At 43.2% G+C, this 15,903-nt stretch overlaps 1 protein-coding gene across 5 annotated transcripts in view; it reads right to left on the bottom strand.

Annotated features, from left to right (window-relative positions):
• marchf1 (E3 ubiquitin-protein ligase MARCHF1) overlaps nt 1–15,903 on the bottom strand; it is a 647,227-nt gene that overhangs the window by 122,691 nt on the left and 508,633 nt on the right. The gene's annotated exons all lie outside the window — the stretch shown is intronic.

The following is a 15,903-nucleotide window of genomic DNA, read 5'->3' as shown; positions in this document are numbered from 1 at the left end:
AGGTTACCTCAGATTATAATGGCATCTTGATCAGATGGGCCAATGGGCTGAGACATTTAATTTAGATACATGTGAGGTGCTGCATTTTGGGAAAGCAAATCTTAGCAGAACTAATACACTTAATGGTAAGGTCCTAGGGAGTGTTGTGAACAAAGAGACCTTGGAGTGCAGGTTCATAGCTTCTTGAAAGTGGAGTCACAGGTAAATAGGATAGTGAAGGTGGTGTTTGGTATGCTTTCTTTTATTTGTCAGAGTATCCTAGTACAGGTATTGGGAGGTCATGTTGTGGCTGTATAGGACATTGGTTAGGCCACTGTTGGAATATTGCATGTAATTCTGGTAACCTTCCTATCGGAAAGATGTTGTGAAACTTGAAAGGGTTCAGAAAAGATTTACAAGGATGTTGCCAGGGTTGCAGGATTTGAGATATAGCGAGAGGCTGAACAGGCTGGGGCTGTTTTCCCTGGAGCGTCAGAGGCTGAGGGGTGACCTTATAGAGGTTTATAAAATCATGAGGGGCATGGATAGGATAAGTAGATAAAGTCTTTTCTCTGGGGTGGGGGGGGGGGGGGGGGGGCAGAGCTAAGGGCATAGGTCTAGGGTGAGAGGGCAAAGTTATAAAAGAGACCTAAGGGACAACGTTTTCATGCAGAGGGTAGTACGTGTATGGAATGAGGAAGTGGTGGAGGCTGGTACAATTGCAACATTTAAGAGGCATTTGGATGGGTATATGAATAGGAAGGGTTTGGATGGATATGGGCCTGGTGCTGGCAGGTGGGACTAGATTGGGTTGGGATATCTGGTCGGCATGGACGGGTTGGGCCGAAGGGTCTGTTTCCGTGCTGTACATCTCTATGACTCTGACTGAACAAAGCAGTTGAATGCATAGTTCATCCTGTGCTGTCTGTTGATGAGAGCATAGCAAAATCAGGAAAGAGCTCCATCTTACAAAGCTAGCTGTAAACAATGTTTTTTTTTGGCAACTCCTCCTTAACGAAGGGTCGAAGACATTCAAAATCATTAGCCTTGTGGAAGGGTTTGATTCAACAGATTATCTTTTGGTATCACATCAGTGCCAGAAATCTTCCTGAAGACAATGTCAGTCATCCTCAAAGGACTGCAGAGAGTCATCTCACATGGATAAAGTCTCAGTCCATGGACCTACTCAGACAGCTTAACACAAAAACTAGGTGCACCACAATATCAACAGGAAGCAGGACTTTAGCTCAACAAATTGAACATAAAACAATACAGCAACCCATGACTTTGTGCCAAACATGAAGCCAAATTAAATTAATTCCTTCTGCTTTCCATTGGTCCATATCCCTCCATTCCTTGCATATTCATGTACTTACCTAAAGGTCTCTTAAACAACTTATCATATGTGCCTCCACCATCACCCCTCATAGTGCATTCCAGACCTCATTTTACTCTTTATAAAAGTTGCTTCTTACAGCTCCTTTGAACTTTCCCCCTCTCACCTTAAATGTATAATCCCTAGTATTGGGCATTGCAACTCTGGGGAAAAGATGCTGACCATCAACCCTATCTATGCAACCCAATTTTATGGACTTCTATCAAGTCTCTAGCCAGCCTCTGCTGCTCCAGAGAAATCAACTCAAGTTTTTCTAGCCTCTCATTATAGCTCATACCCTGTAATCCTGGCAGCATCCTGCTGAACCTCTTCTGCACTCTCCGTAATGCCTCCATACCCCTCCTATAGTGTAGCAACCAGAGCTGAATACAATACTCTTAAGGGTGGCCTAACCAAAGTCTTATAAAGCCGCAACATGACATCCTGACACTGGTACACTATACCCTGACCAATAAAAGGCAAGCATGCCATACACCTTTACCACCCTTTCTACCTGCATGGCCACTTTCAGGGATCTATGGAGTTGAACCCCAAGATCGTTCTGTTTTTAATGTTGTTCAGGCTCCTGCCAGTAACTGTACATTTGTCCTTAACACTTGATCTCCCAAAGTACAGCACTTCACACTTACCCAGATTAAACTCCAACTGTTATTTCTCCACCCTAATCTGCAAGTGACCTATATCCCTCTGTATCCTTTGACAAACTTCTACACTACCCACAACTCCACCGATCTGCAAAGGTAAAATATGCTGGCCCAGCCAATGGCACCTATATCCCATGAAAGGCAAATGGTTAAAAATCACTTTTCACTTAACATTCATTATGTTCCAAATTGTACAGCAGCATTTCAATTTTGGAGACCTCTCACATCTGGCGTACTTTACAGAGCTTCCAAAACCCTCCACCACCATATGAAAATGGCGTGCCAGTGGGAGGAAGCCTGGTCTTTGCTCCCCATTTAAAATGGAGAACATACCCTCAGCAGTGGTAGGTATTTCACTGAGCCAAATCACTTGACCGTTTTAAGAGCTCTCAGTTCAAGTTTTAGCTTATTTTTGACATTTTGACAGTCGACAGCTTGGTACATCTTTGACAGACCCAATGAGTCTCTGCACTTTGTGCACACTTGACAACAATCCTAACGGGCACCTGAAAGCAAGCAAAAATGTCACATGATCATATCCAAAGGGATACCTTACCTCTCCAAGAGGGTCCCCTGGCTATTTAAATGATACCTCAAGCTTCAGACCCTCTTCTATTGGGTCATATCTGCACGTTTTGGCTTCAGACGTCAAAACTACACGAGTGCTTTTATAGGAACTGCTGTTTCTGGGAACCAACAATGTGCCCACCCCCATCTCCACCCCAAGCCACCAACCTCCCTCCCACTCTCTATGTCAAGGGTTGGCATTTTGCGTAGACAGAAATCCCGCGTTTCTGCAGCAGGTGCAAGTCTGGCCATTCACACATCAAAAAGGATGTCTGCACTCATACGAACATTCAGCCCATCATCCTTTGGATGGGATGCCTTCTGGTTCAGGTAGATGTCAAAAGTCCCCCATCACATTTCAACAAAAGACAATCCCAGCAAATATTCGTTCCTTAGTCAACAGCATCTAAAATGTCCAGATCATTCATCTCACTATCGTTTTACTGCATCAAAAATGGCTGCACCGTTTCGCTACATTGCAAAAGGATCTGAAATGTTTGTTTGGTGCTCGGGAATATTTCTGTGATGCAATATTAATGAAAGAGAGGGAGAGAGAAAGTAAGTCAGAGAGAAAAAACAGAATAGAAAAGACAATAATAGAGGAGAGAAGAAAGAGAAAAAAAGTGATGAAACATTTTATGAATAAAACTTCATTTTGACCACAGGGGAGTCAATAGCCTCATGGTATTTTTGCTAAACAAGTAATCCAGAGTCCTAGCCTAAGGTTCTGGAGAGACAGATTTGAATCTTGCCATGGCAGATGTTGGAATTTGAATTCAATAACAATCCAGAATTAAAAAGTCTAATGTTGACCAATTGCAGATTGTTGGAAAGAATCCACCTGGCTCATTATTATATTTAGGGACGGAAATGGTCATCCTTATCTGGCCTACATGTGACTCCAGACTACAGTAATGTGGTTGACTCTCAACTGCCCTCCTGGCCATTAGAGATGGGTAATAAATGTTGGCCCAGCCAGAGATGCCCATATCCTCTGAATGAATAAAACCAAAATGCCTAAATTAATCTTATCAGGCTTAGCTTGACATTTGGACTTGCAAGCACATACTTAGCAATGGCCAAATTTGAATTATTTTAGCTGTTTAATGCTTTTGCTTGTGAAGCACTGTAAAATTGACTATTTGACATCTTCAACCACATTTAATACATTTTTCCTTCAACAGTGAAGCTGGGGCTTCTCAGCATTAATGAAGCTCAGTTACAGAACTTTAGACTGTTGGTGAACAGCAACAAATTCAATTTAAATCCATCCAAATGTGGAGAAATCCAATTACATCCGCACATGTTTTAGTACGTGTCTGAGGATCAGTGAACATAAGAACACAAGAAATGGGTTGTGCACACTATTTGGCTCATCAGGTTCACTGCACCATTCAAGTCTTCTACCTCAACCCCCACCTTCCTGTGTCACCTCCTTGTTTGCCTAATTCACAAAAATCAAATATTCGCCACTTTGAACGTACCCAATGATCTATCTACTCTGCACATAATTCACAACCCTTGTCGTAAAGAAACCTTTTTTCATCGCACGCCCAACTGACCAAACAGGAAAAAAAAGGCCTTCATTTACATATCGTCTTTTACAATCTGTTTGTCTCAAACCACTTTCCAGTCAATTATGTACTCTCAAAGTTTAGTCACTGTTCTGAAAGAAACCCAGCAGCTAACCTAAGCATAGCAAGCTCACCTGCACAGATGTGTGGTAATAGCCAATCGGCAATTGGTCAACATTAGACTTTTTCAATTCCAGATTGTTATTGAATTCAAATTCCAACATCTGCCATGGCAAGATTCAAATCTGTCTCTCCAGAACATTAGGCTGGGACTCTGGATAAACTACCACTAGGCTATTGACTCCCCTACAGTCAAAATAAAAAGTTACATTTATAAAATATTTCATCATGTTTCTCTCTTTCTTCTCTCCCAATATTATTGTCTTTTCTATTCTGTTTTTTTTTCCTATGACTTACTTTCTCTATCCATTTCATAACGGATCTGGTCAGGTTGACTGATTGTTGACCAGAAAACAGGGTCAACACCAAACTCTTGTTGAAATTAGATCCATTGCACATTTTATGTCTACCTGAAAAGGTCAGATGAACCTTATTTCAAAGTTCCATCAAAAAGGAGGCATCATGACAGCCTAGCACATGCTCATATTATACTGGAGTGTCAGCCTTGAACTTGTTCTCATGTCTGGAGGGGCACTGGAACCTACTACACCTGTAAAAGATGAGACAGAGCTACCAACTAAGCTACAGCCAACATGTATTGGAATTAAACCACAAAAAATGATTTTTTAGTGTTAAGATAATGTATATAATGCCTCATGAGAGCAAAGCTGAAAGATGACATTTTGTGTGTTATCACGGGCTTGTGAGTAATGCAGGCAGCTATTCATTGAAAGCTTCTTACTTCACTGATACAATTTGACAGATTGTCAACTCAGTACACCCATCTATTAAAATCAAATTGAACTTATCTACCACACTCAGTACTCAAACATGCCCCAGCCTGCTTCATTGAAGCATACCCAAACTAAATCTAAACTGAAATAAAGGAGGCGGCTTAGGATGGGTGACTAAATGCTTGTAGGTGTTAAATAGAGCCTTTTAAGGAGTTAGAGGGGAATAAAGTAGTGTAGGAATGAAGAGTGCAGACATCTGAGGGCATGGCTGTCAATGATGGACTGGGAAATGTGCTGAAGGCACACACTAAAGGAAACAAACTTCCCAGAGGTTGTAAGATGGGGGAACACTACAGTGATAGGGAGTGATGACATCAAAGGATTAGAACATGAGGAATCTTTAAAATGAAGCAACAGAAATCAGTGTAGACCAGCAAGCATAGGTGTGACGGGCCTTGGAATAGGGTGGAGTAAAGGGTTTTGAATTATTTTAAGTTTTCAAAGAGGGATGCACGGGGCACTAATGGTCAAATCTGAAGGTGACAAAAATACAGAAGTAGGTTTGAGAAGCAGATTGGCTACAGCAAGGACAGAGACAGACACAGGGGACACTGTCGGAGTGGAAGTAGGTGCTTTTCGTGGTGGAGAGACTGTAGGATCAGAAGCTTAGTTGGGATCAAACAATACACTGGAGGTCACAAACCACCCAAATTCAGTGAAAAGTAGAGAGAAGAATAAATCTGGAGACTATAACGAAAACCAGTTGATTTAGCCTTCTTACTGGAGGAAATTACAGCTCATATCAAACGAAGGTGCTGACTACACAGAGGCAGCAGTAGCATAGAGAGTTGGTGGATGGGGTAGAATCAGGTATTGCCAACGTACACGTGAATCCTGACATCATCTTCAGATGATATGCTGAAAAACAAGAGTGGAACCAAGGACAAATTCCAGGGTCAAAAGGTGCAGGGGTAGGAAAAGAGACCATATCAAGTGCATCTGTGGCTATAATTAGATTTTAGGACTGGGTTCCATAAAGCCATTTGGAACTTCTTCATTGTCAAGAGCCGGCAGAATGATGATTGCATTGCAACCTTCAAGAAAGAAAACAAATCAAACGAATAACTGCAAGAGCAAAGTATTGCTCTCAACTGTTCAGGTAATTCTTAATTGTTATCTGTAAAAGTCAACCTTCCAGTTTCTCACTGTAGCTTCTGATCCACTAATGAAACAAATGACATGATCTTCACAGGAATCAGCTTCAGGAAGACTGGGAAGAGCAAATCATTTCTTCTATAATGGTTTTATTCGGCCTCAATGAGGAGATCTTCAACTCAGTTAATCAAATTGACTTTGCAAAGTATTAGTCACTGATCTAAATTCACAAAGATCTTTCCTTTCCTACAATACACATGCTAATAACAGAATTATGTGAACTACAATCCCTTCACTGTCAAGTAGATGTCAAACAGGGCATGTCATTGCACCAATATTATTCCCTATTTTACTTGCAGCAAAGCTGTTGATTAATACTGACAGGCTCTCCTACATGGGGCAATCACCAATAAACAGTCCAACCTCAACTGTTTAAGGCTAAAACAAAGACAACAACCTATTTGCAATAGCATTGCAGTAGTCTTTTTTAAAAAAAAATTCCTGCAGTATGGAAACAGGCCGTTCGACCCAAAAAGTCTACACTGACCCTCTGAGGAGTAACCGACCCAGACCCATTCCCTACCCTATAGTTACCACTGACTAAGGACAATTTAGCATAGCCAACTCACCTAACCTGCACATCTTTGGATTGTGGGAGGAAACCCATGCAGACACAGGGAGAATGTGTGAACTCCACATGGACAATCTTATGAGGCACAAATTAGCACTTACTCTGAAGTACCACTACAATAAGTGGTTGACATAGTTCCAAAGGCTATCAAGAATATAGGTATTGTCCTGAACCTCAAGACCACCAAAGTTCTCTAACAAACCACATCAAATGTATCAAATTTAAATGCCTTCAATTGAGATTCATGGCGCTGTGTTGAAAATTGTCCCTCACTTTCCACGTCCTGGATACTATTTATCCTAAAATAAATGCTATTAAGAAGTGTATAAACAAATCCATTGTGCTAGCCAAGTCTATGGTACTAATGTACTTGAGTAATGAAGACACATGGGGGGTACATTTTCCAGGGAATGGCAATCCCAAACATTTTGTCTCAGAAAAGCATTTCAGACTTAAATACATATAACTGAAAGAGAATTAAGACTAGGTTAAAATGAATTGGAAAATTACACTAAGGGATAGGTCAGTAGAGATGCAGTGGAAGACATTTAAGCATTTCTGCTATAACACTCCAGTGAGAAGGGGAGAAAAAAAATTATAAAGCTTCATTCATGGCTAAGGACGTTAAAGATATCAAATGGCATGAAAAGGAAGTCCACAATTCTGTGAAGAGAATAGAGGAGGCAGTGCATATTGGTAGTGTTACTGGTCTAGTAATCCAGAGCCCAGACTAATGATCTGGGTACATGGGTTCAATTCTCATCATACCAAATGGGGAAAGTTGAATTCCATTTTTAAAAAAATCTGGAATTAAAAGCTGTCCGAATGGCAACTAGTGTAACCACTACTGACTGTGGTAAAAATTCATCTGGTTCATTAATATCCTTTAGGGAACAAAAGCCATTGTCTGAGTGACCTGTGACTCCAAACCCTAGCAATTAGGTTGATTCTCAACTGCTGTCTGAAATAACAAACCAACTATTAAACTGCTTCAAAGGAAAAAGGAAAGAATTGTTGTTGTGGTTCTGTTCGCCGAGCTGGGAATTTGTGTTGCAGACGTTTCGTCCCCTGTCTAGGTGACATCCTCAGTGCTTGGGAGCCTCCTGTGAAGCACTTCTGTGATCTTTCCTCCGGCATTTATAGTGGTTTGTCTCTGCCGCTTCCGGTTGTCAGTTCCAGCTGTCCGCTGCAGTGGTCGGTATATTGGGTCCAGGTCGATGTGCTTATTGATTGAACCTCTGGATGAGTGCCATGCCTCTAGGAATTCCCTGGCTGTTCTCTGTTTGACTTGTCCTATAATAGTAGTGTTGTCCCAGTCAAATTCATGTTGCTTGTCATCTGCATGTGTGGCTACTAAGGATAGCTGGTCGTGTCGTTTCGTGGCTAGTTGGTGTTCATGGATGCGGATTGTTAGCTGTCTTCCTGTTTGTCCTGTGTAGTGTTTTGTGCAGTCCTTGCATGGGATTTTGTACACTACATTGGTTTTGCTCATGCTGGGTATCGGGTCCTTCGTTCTGGTGAGTTGTCGTCGGAGAGTGGCTGTTGGTTTGTGTGCTGTTATGAGTCCTAGTGGTCACAGTAGTCTGGCTGTCAGTTCGGAAATGCTCTTGATGTATGGTAGTGTGGCTAGTCCTTTGGTTTGCGGCATGTCCTCGTTCCGTTGTCTTTCCCTTAGGCATCTGTTGACGAAATTGCGCGGGTATCCGTTTTTGGCGAATACATTGTGGAGGTGTTCTTCTTCCTCTTTTTGCAGTTCTGGTGTGCTGCAGTGTGTTGTGGCCCTTTTGAATAGTGTCTTGATGCAACTTCGTTTGTGTGTGTTGGGGTGGTTGCTTTTGTAGTTCAGGACTTGGTCTGTGTGTGTGGCTTTCCTGTATACCTTTGTGGTGAATTCTCCGTTCGGTGTTCTCTGTACCATCACGTCTAGGAATGGGAGTTGGTTGTCCTTTTCTGCCTTTCCTAGAGGAAAGAATTAAACCGAACAGACCACCTGGCATTGACCTCGGCACAGGAAGCAACAACAGCAGCACAGCCTTATCAAACTTCCAAACCTTTACCAACGTCCAATGCTTATGCCAAAATTGGGTGAACTGCCCCACAGACCAGTCAAGACACAGTAGTAGCTATAGAATCATATCTCACATATGTGTCCCCCGAAACCACCATCACCATCTCTGTCGAAACAGCAAGACAGAAACATTAGATGTAGAGTCGAGAAGGAGCTGACTCTGGTTATCCGTGAAGCCTTATGGCATCAGGTCAAACATGGGTAAGGAAACCATCTGCTGACGACTACCCACTGAGATTCTCTCACTGATAAATCCTTACTCCTTCACATTGAACACTAGTTAGATGATGCACAGAAGTGCCATGGAATGAATCTCTGGGTTGTGGACTTCAATGCTTATATCAGCTAGTTCCTGAGTTCCTATCAGACAGATGTCAGTCTTCAGCCAATTTTGTTTACTCCGTGCCAATGCTCCCATCTGAGCTGCGTGGCTGCAACTGGCATCGGCACACCATTTACAGCACTGACTTCCAGTTCCAGAAATCACTGCTGTGCACACGCTTCGGAAGGCTGCATAATTGGTAAGAAAATTAGAGGGAACACTGTTCCACGTGATAGCAAGAAACAATTGGAAGCATTAGATATTGCAAACGCTTTGGGCCCTGACAACGTTCTGGTAATTATACTCCAGAACCTGTGTTCCAGAACATGCCATGTCCCTAGCCAAGCTGTTACAGTAAGGCCACAACACTGGTATCTACTCGATAATGTGGGAAATTGCCCAGTGTGCCCCATGCTTAATAAGCAGAACAAATCCAACTCAGTCAATTGTTGCCCCATCAGTAAAGTGCAGGAAAGGGTCATCTACAGAGCTATCAAATGACTTGCAAATGACTTGACTGAAGTTTGGGTTCCTTTGGGACCATTTTTGACCCGTAAGGAATTAAGGGTTTATAGGGAAAAGGCAAAGGGGAGTTGAGGATTATCTGATTTTGGAGAGTTGCAGAGTGACTTAATGGGTCAAATGGTCTACTTCTGCTCATACATCCTATAATTTGGTATTTAAAAGAAATAAGTCAACTCAAGTGAACATCCACAGTGGAGCTTTCCAAAGTGAGGCCAACCAAAACATTGGTGCTGCAAGGTCTGAGGCAGAAATGGCTGTCATGGAGCTCTCAGTGAGTGAGCAACTTTGAACTCTTCCATTTTTTGTTACAAACTGCAGGCATGGTTTAGATGATTCAACCTCAAGCCCTGACTTGTAACAAGTGCAGACTGGAAAGGCTTTTAAAAAACCATGAAATCTCCATATAGCTCTCCAGATTCTACACCATTCCTTCTTATAGGTACTTCACCTTTACAGTTGCAGGTTTCCCTCCCACTGTTCCTCCTTGTGACATTTTCCAATCCCCTCTCCCTGCCACCCCCACTCTTAAAGAGCTCATTAAGGTGTCACTTTGTCTGACATTTTCCTCTTGCGGGAGGCGCTCGAATTTTTAAGTAAGGAGGTCACAGTAAGATAACTGGTCCATTTTTATGCAGAGTCAAATTGGTTTTGTGAAGTTGGCAGCTGTTTTTGACAAATTTACTCAAGGTTTTTGACATGAATATCAGGGAATCTGGAGATGTGATACATTTGGATTTTCACAAGGTGCCACATCATAGGTCACCACATAAAATAAGGGCTCGTGGCATATGGGATAACACTTTACGATGGAAACAGCAATGTTATCTCACAGGAAAGAGGGAGGAGAAATTCTGCCTTGGAATTTTTTTTGGAGTCCTCAAGATCCTAACTGATGGGTATTTGAACAGGAGGCTAGGCAGGTCATCTTTCAGTGTCTAGTCCCCAGGACCCGGCAGCAATACCAGAAGTTGATTAATGATATCATGTGCCTGGTCCAAATCAGTGAAACATTAATAAAGGATATTTCTTGCTCTGTCCACTACCTTCTCTTGGTCTGCTCAATGCCCCACTCCCCCTTCACTGATGCAGCAGCACCCCCTAGCAGTAAAACCATCATTCATGTACTCGAATGCAACATCACACATCTCTTCGAGATGCCAGCTTACATTTATCCTTCCCACCACATTCAGTGATGACAGGGCAAACAAACACAGTGTAGCACAATCTCTGACATTCTCTCTCTTCCAAGACAGGGAGAAGAGGAGCAAAGTAGAACCGATTAAATCAAGCTTACCTTCATCTCTTGATCCAACAGAGATGAAACTTTACACCATTGACTGGCTGCAACAGAACCCGGTTTTGCAGCCCATTCAAGATGTCTCTGCAATACGCACTGTCACAGTGTCATGTTCTCCCTCATCCTCCTCCTATCTTTTATCATGAAGCTGCAGATAGTTTGGCGTGGATCTTTATTCTCATCTCCATCAGTCCAACTCTCCCCTTCTCACTTTCTGCTTTCAGATATTCAAGACCCTTTACTTGACCAGCCGGTGCAGCCTCAGGGGGAACAGGAAAAACAGCACCAACCTTTAGATTTTGTACTAAATGACACATGCTCAAAGAGTGTCACTACATGAACTTCCAAGGTGGACACTGAGCTGATATCTGCATGGAATGAGCAACTGGGCTCAAGTAACCTTCAGTCCAGGTTAAGGGTAAGGATAGCTCATGTTCCAGCTCACTGGAGGACAACAGCACAGATAAGGTTATTATAGGAAATTCAGAAGATGATTTTCAGGAAATGTCACCCAGAACAATGCTGATTAGGAGCACAGAATACAAGAAGAGTGAACAGATACAAGTTTGGTGAGTGGCGATGTTTGTGCATCAATATCTTTCCAAAACAATACTCTGGCCTGCAGTTAGCATTTAATTGGAATTTAGTGAGTTAAGAAAGTAAAGTAAGTTTTTTTCCAACCTTGGGGGGATAAACAAGCTCTGCTGGGGAGCAGTTAATTATATAATTAGGGAAATCAGTCAAATCTAGTTGCCACTATTCAGCTTCAAACAGTATTAAATGCAGAGAGGAGAGCTAGAAATGGGAATATAGGTCAGAAGAATGCATGGATCGACAGTTCAGGCAAGGAGAAGGCTTTTAGATTCGTGGATCATTGGGAGCATTTCTAGGGAAGGTAGGACATGTACAACTGTGATGGTCTGGACCTGAACCACACTGGGACCAATGTTCTTGCAGGTAAGTTTGCTAGCCCTTTTGGGAGGAGTTTAAACTAGTCTGGCAAGAGGAGGGAACACAGGATATTGATGAAATAGGGACACATGCTACAGTCAAAGAAGCAAGTCAGAGTGAGTTCATCTATACTGTCTGTCAAGAGAGGAAGGCAAGGCTGGATGGTCTTGATTTTAATTCTAGGATTGCAATAGGTAGGACTGATGAGTTAAAGGCGTGGATTGACACATGGAAGCGTGATACAGAAACAAGGGCTAGATTGGGAACTCAGCATCCCAGGGTATGGCTTTGGACTAGTGGTGAGGGGGCGGAGGCAGACTTCAGTAAAACAAAGCAGGATCTGGTCGAAAAATTGACTGGGAACAAAAACGTATCCTTGTGGGGGAGCAGTAGGGGACATTCAAAAAGGAGCTGGGGAGAGTATGGGTCCAACATGTATCCTTTAAGAGGAAGTGTATCAGAAAACCCTGGATGTTCAGGATAATTCAGGAATGGATAAGGAAGAACAGAAAGTCTTTGAGCAATTCAGCTGTGGCCCTAAAGGAACATTGAAGTGAAAGAGGGAACTTAAGAAAGCAATTAGGAGAGCAAATAAAAGGCAGGAGAAAGGTCTTGCAAACAGGATTAGGGTGATTCCTAAGATATTTATAAAAACATTAAAGGGAAGAGGTTAACCAGGGAACAAGTAGAGCCCATTTGTCTTCACTCTGGAAAAGGAGAAGGTAGATATAGAATTCAGGAAGAGGGACTGTGAGGAACTTGCCCAGTTTGACATAGAAAATGGGGAAGTATGGGAGGCACCGTCGGGCTTATAGACTGACAAATCCCTTGCTCCAGACGAATTGCATCCCAGCTGTTGTAGGAGGCAAGGCAGGAAATTGCAGTAGCACTGAAACAAGAATTTAATTCCTCTCTGGCCATGGGGTAAATACCAGAGGACTGGAGGACAGCTAACGTGGTTCCACATTTCAAGGAGGATGGTAGGGTTGAACCGGGAAACTACAGACCAATGAGTCTCATATCAGTCACGGGGAAACTATTGAGGAAAATTCTGAAGGAGAGCGCTAATCTGCATTTGCAAAGGTATGGGTTAATTACGGATAGTCAGCATGGCTTTGTCAGAGAGAGGTCACGCCTAACAAATTTGTTAGAATTTTTTGAAAATGTGATCAAGTGTGCGGATGAAGTAAGGTCAGTTTCATGTAGTGTTTTTGGCCTTTAGAAAGGCTTTTAACATATAGGGGACAGATTCAGAAGGTTAAAGCACATGGAATTCAGAGAAACTTGGCAAGATGGATCAGAAACTGGCTTAGCAACAGGACACAAAAGGTAATGGCAGAAGGCAGTCTGGGTGACTGGAGGCCGGTGCTCAGTGATGTCCTACAAGGATCAGTACTGGGATCCTTATTGTTTGTAATATACGTAAATGATATAGATGAATATATGGGGGAAATGTTGAGCATGTTTACAGACAACACCAAGATTGGTAGGGTGGTTAATGGTGAAAAAAAATGGTTGTCGGAATATATAGATGGGTTGGTCAGGTGGACAGAGCAGTGGCAGATGGTATTTAACCCTGATAAGTGAGAGATGATGCACTTTGGAAGAAACAACATGAGGGTGTACACTTAATGAATGGCAGGATACTGAGTAGCTTGGAGGAACCGAGAGATCATAGGCTAACCATTCACTGATCCCTGAAGTCAGCAGAGCACGTGAATAGGATAGTTAAGAACGCATGCAGCACACTTGCTTTCATCAGTCATGGCATAGAGTATAAGGAGGAGGAGTTAAATGTTGGAGTTGTACAGAGCATTGGTTAGGCCCCAGTGGGGTACTGTGTGCAGTTCTGGTTACCTCACCACAGGAAGGATGTGATCACACCAGACAAGGTAAGGAGGAAATTAAACAGGATGTTTCCAAGGATGGAGAAACTGAGCTACAAAGAGAGATTAGTTAGGCTTACTTTACAGCAGCAAAGAATGAGGGAGACATGACTAAAGGAATCTAAGATTATGAGGGGAATGGATATAATAGATTGAGAGAAAGCTGTTCCTCTTGATTGAGGGATCAATCATGAGGGGCATAGTTTTAGAGTAAGGGGCAGGAGATTCAGACTGAATTTGAGCAAAAACCTTTACACTCAGAGGGTGGTGGGAATCTGAATGCACTCCTTGGGAAGGTAGCGGAGGCTGGAAACCTGGAAAACAGATCTTCAGCAGAGGAGAAAGTGAGGACTGCAGATGCTGGAGATCAGAATCAAAAAGTGTGGTGCTGGAAAAGCACAGCAGGTCAGGCAGCATCTGAGGAGCAGGGGAATCAACATTTCGAGCATAAGCTCTTCATCAGGAATGTGCGGTGGGGGAGGGGGAAGTGGGCTGAGAGATAAATGGAGGGGGTGGGGCTGAGGTGGGACAAGTAGCTGGGAATGTGAAAGGTAGATGGAGGCAGAGTAGTGTGTAATGTTGAAAGATTAAATTGGAATATCTCTCTGGACATTAATGCAACATTAAAAGGGTTAAATTGCACTGACTGAACATTCTGGAAGTGAATGGGGATGACTCCCACTCCACTTAGACAGTCATTTGCTACTACTCCCCTTCCATACAGAAATACTTTCATAGCCATCCCCCAGCCAATCAGGTTCGCTTGTGTGATCATCCCGATGCTGAAGCCTATCATACCTACATTGTCTGGGGAGGTAGTGGAGCCAGAATGCATTTGCAGGGCCACCCTGAAGCTGGGATACATCACACCTACATTGTCTTGGGGAATCACGGAGTCAGGAAATTGTCTGCATAACGATTCCCGAGGGTTAGGGCACTTACATTTGCATTATCTCCAAGAATGACCTCATTCTACCATTGTACCTTGGGTAACATGGTTATGGGAGGAGGGAGGAATGGCCAGAGTGTCTGTGAGCATTACCAACTGTCCTGTATAAAGGGGATGTATTTTCTTTGTTCGGGGCCTCTTTGACCCGACTTCGCACGCCTGCGAGGGGGGGGTCAAAGGGGGTCACCTAGCTTGTATAACCTTTAATAAACATTAACTGTTCATAGAAGTTGATGTGTGCAAAACTTCGGGAAAGGAACCTAACCGATGATGGTGATAGGTCAGAGCAGAGGTTGGAGCGGATAAGTGGGAAGGAAGATGGACAGGTAGGTCAGTTCAAGGGGGCAGTGCTGAGTTGGAGGGTTGGATCTGGGATAACGTGGAGTGAGGGAAGATGAGGAAACTGGTGAAATCGACTTTGATTCTGTGTGGAGTTTCCGCATCTCCCCTCCTGCCTTATCCCAGATCCAACCCTCCAACTCGGCACTGCCCTCTTGAACCGTCCAACCTGTCCATCTTCCTTCCCACCTCTCCGCTCCACCCTCCACTCCGATCTATCACCATCACTCCCCACCTACCTTCCCCCCTAACCCCACCCTCTTCCCATTTATCCCCCAGCCCCCTTGGGCACCCCCCCCCCCCACAAATTCCTGATGAAGAGCCTATGCTCGAAACGTCGAGTCTCCTGCTCCTCAGATGCTGCCTTACCACCAAATCTTCAGCAGAGTTAGCCTTTAAAAAGATAGTTGGATGAGCACTTGAAATATCATAACAGGACATAAGGGACAACTGCAAGAAATTGGGATTAGCACACTTTTTGTGGTAACTATGTTAGTGCAGGCTTAATGGGTCAAAGGGCCTTTTCTGCACTGTATGAATAATCTAAGACTCTGACTCTTGTGACACAGTGGTAGTGTCCCTACCCCTGAAGCAGGAGGTGTGCAATAACATCTCCGAACTGGTAGATTAGAGAAATAGGTTAAATTTAAAAAAGGTGCATTGTCATAGAGTCACACAGCATGAAAACAGACCCTTCAGTCCAGCCAGTCCACACCGACCACATTCCCAAACTAAACTAGTCCCACCTGCCGACCACAAGCAAAAT

This window comes from Chiloscyllium plagiosum, unplaced genomic scaffold (genome assembly GCF_037043375.1).
Source record: "Chiloscyllium plagiosum isolate Xiang-an unplaced genomic scaffold, Cpla_swu_hap1 HiC_scaffold_1, whole genome shotgun sequence".
Lineage (NCBI taxonomy): Eukaryota > Metazoa > Chordata > Chondrichthyes > Orectolobiformes > Hemiscylliidae > Chiloscyllium > Chiloscyllium plagiosum.
The sequence above is the reverse complement of the archived record's forward strand: the minus strand, read 5'-3'. Positions and strand labels throughout refer to the sequence as shown.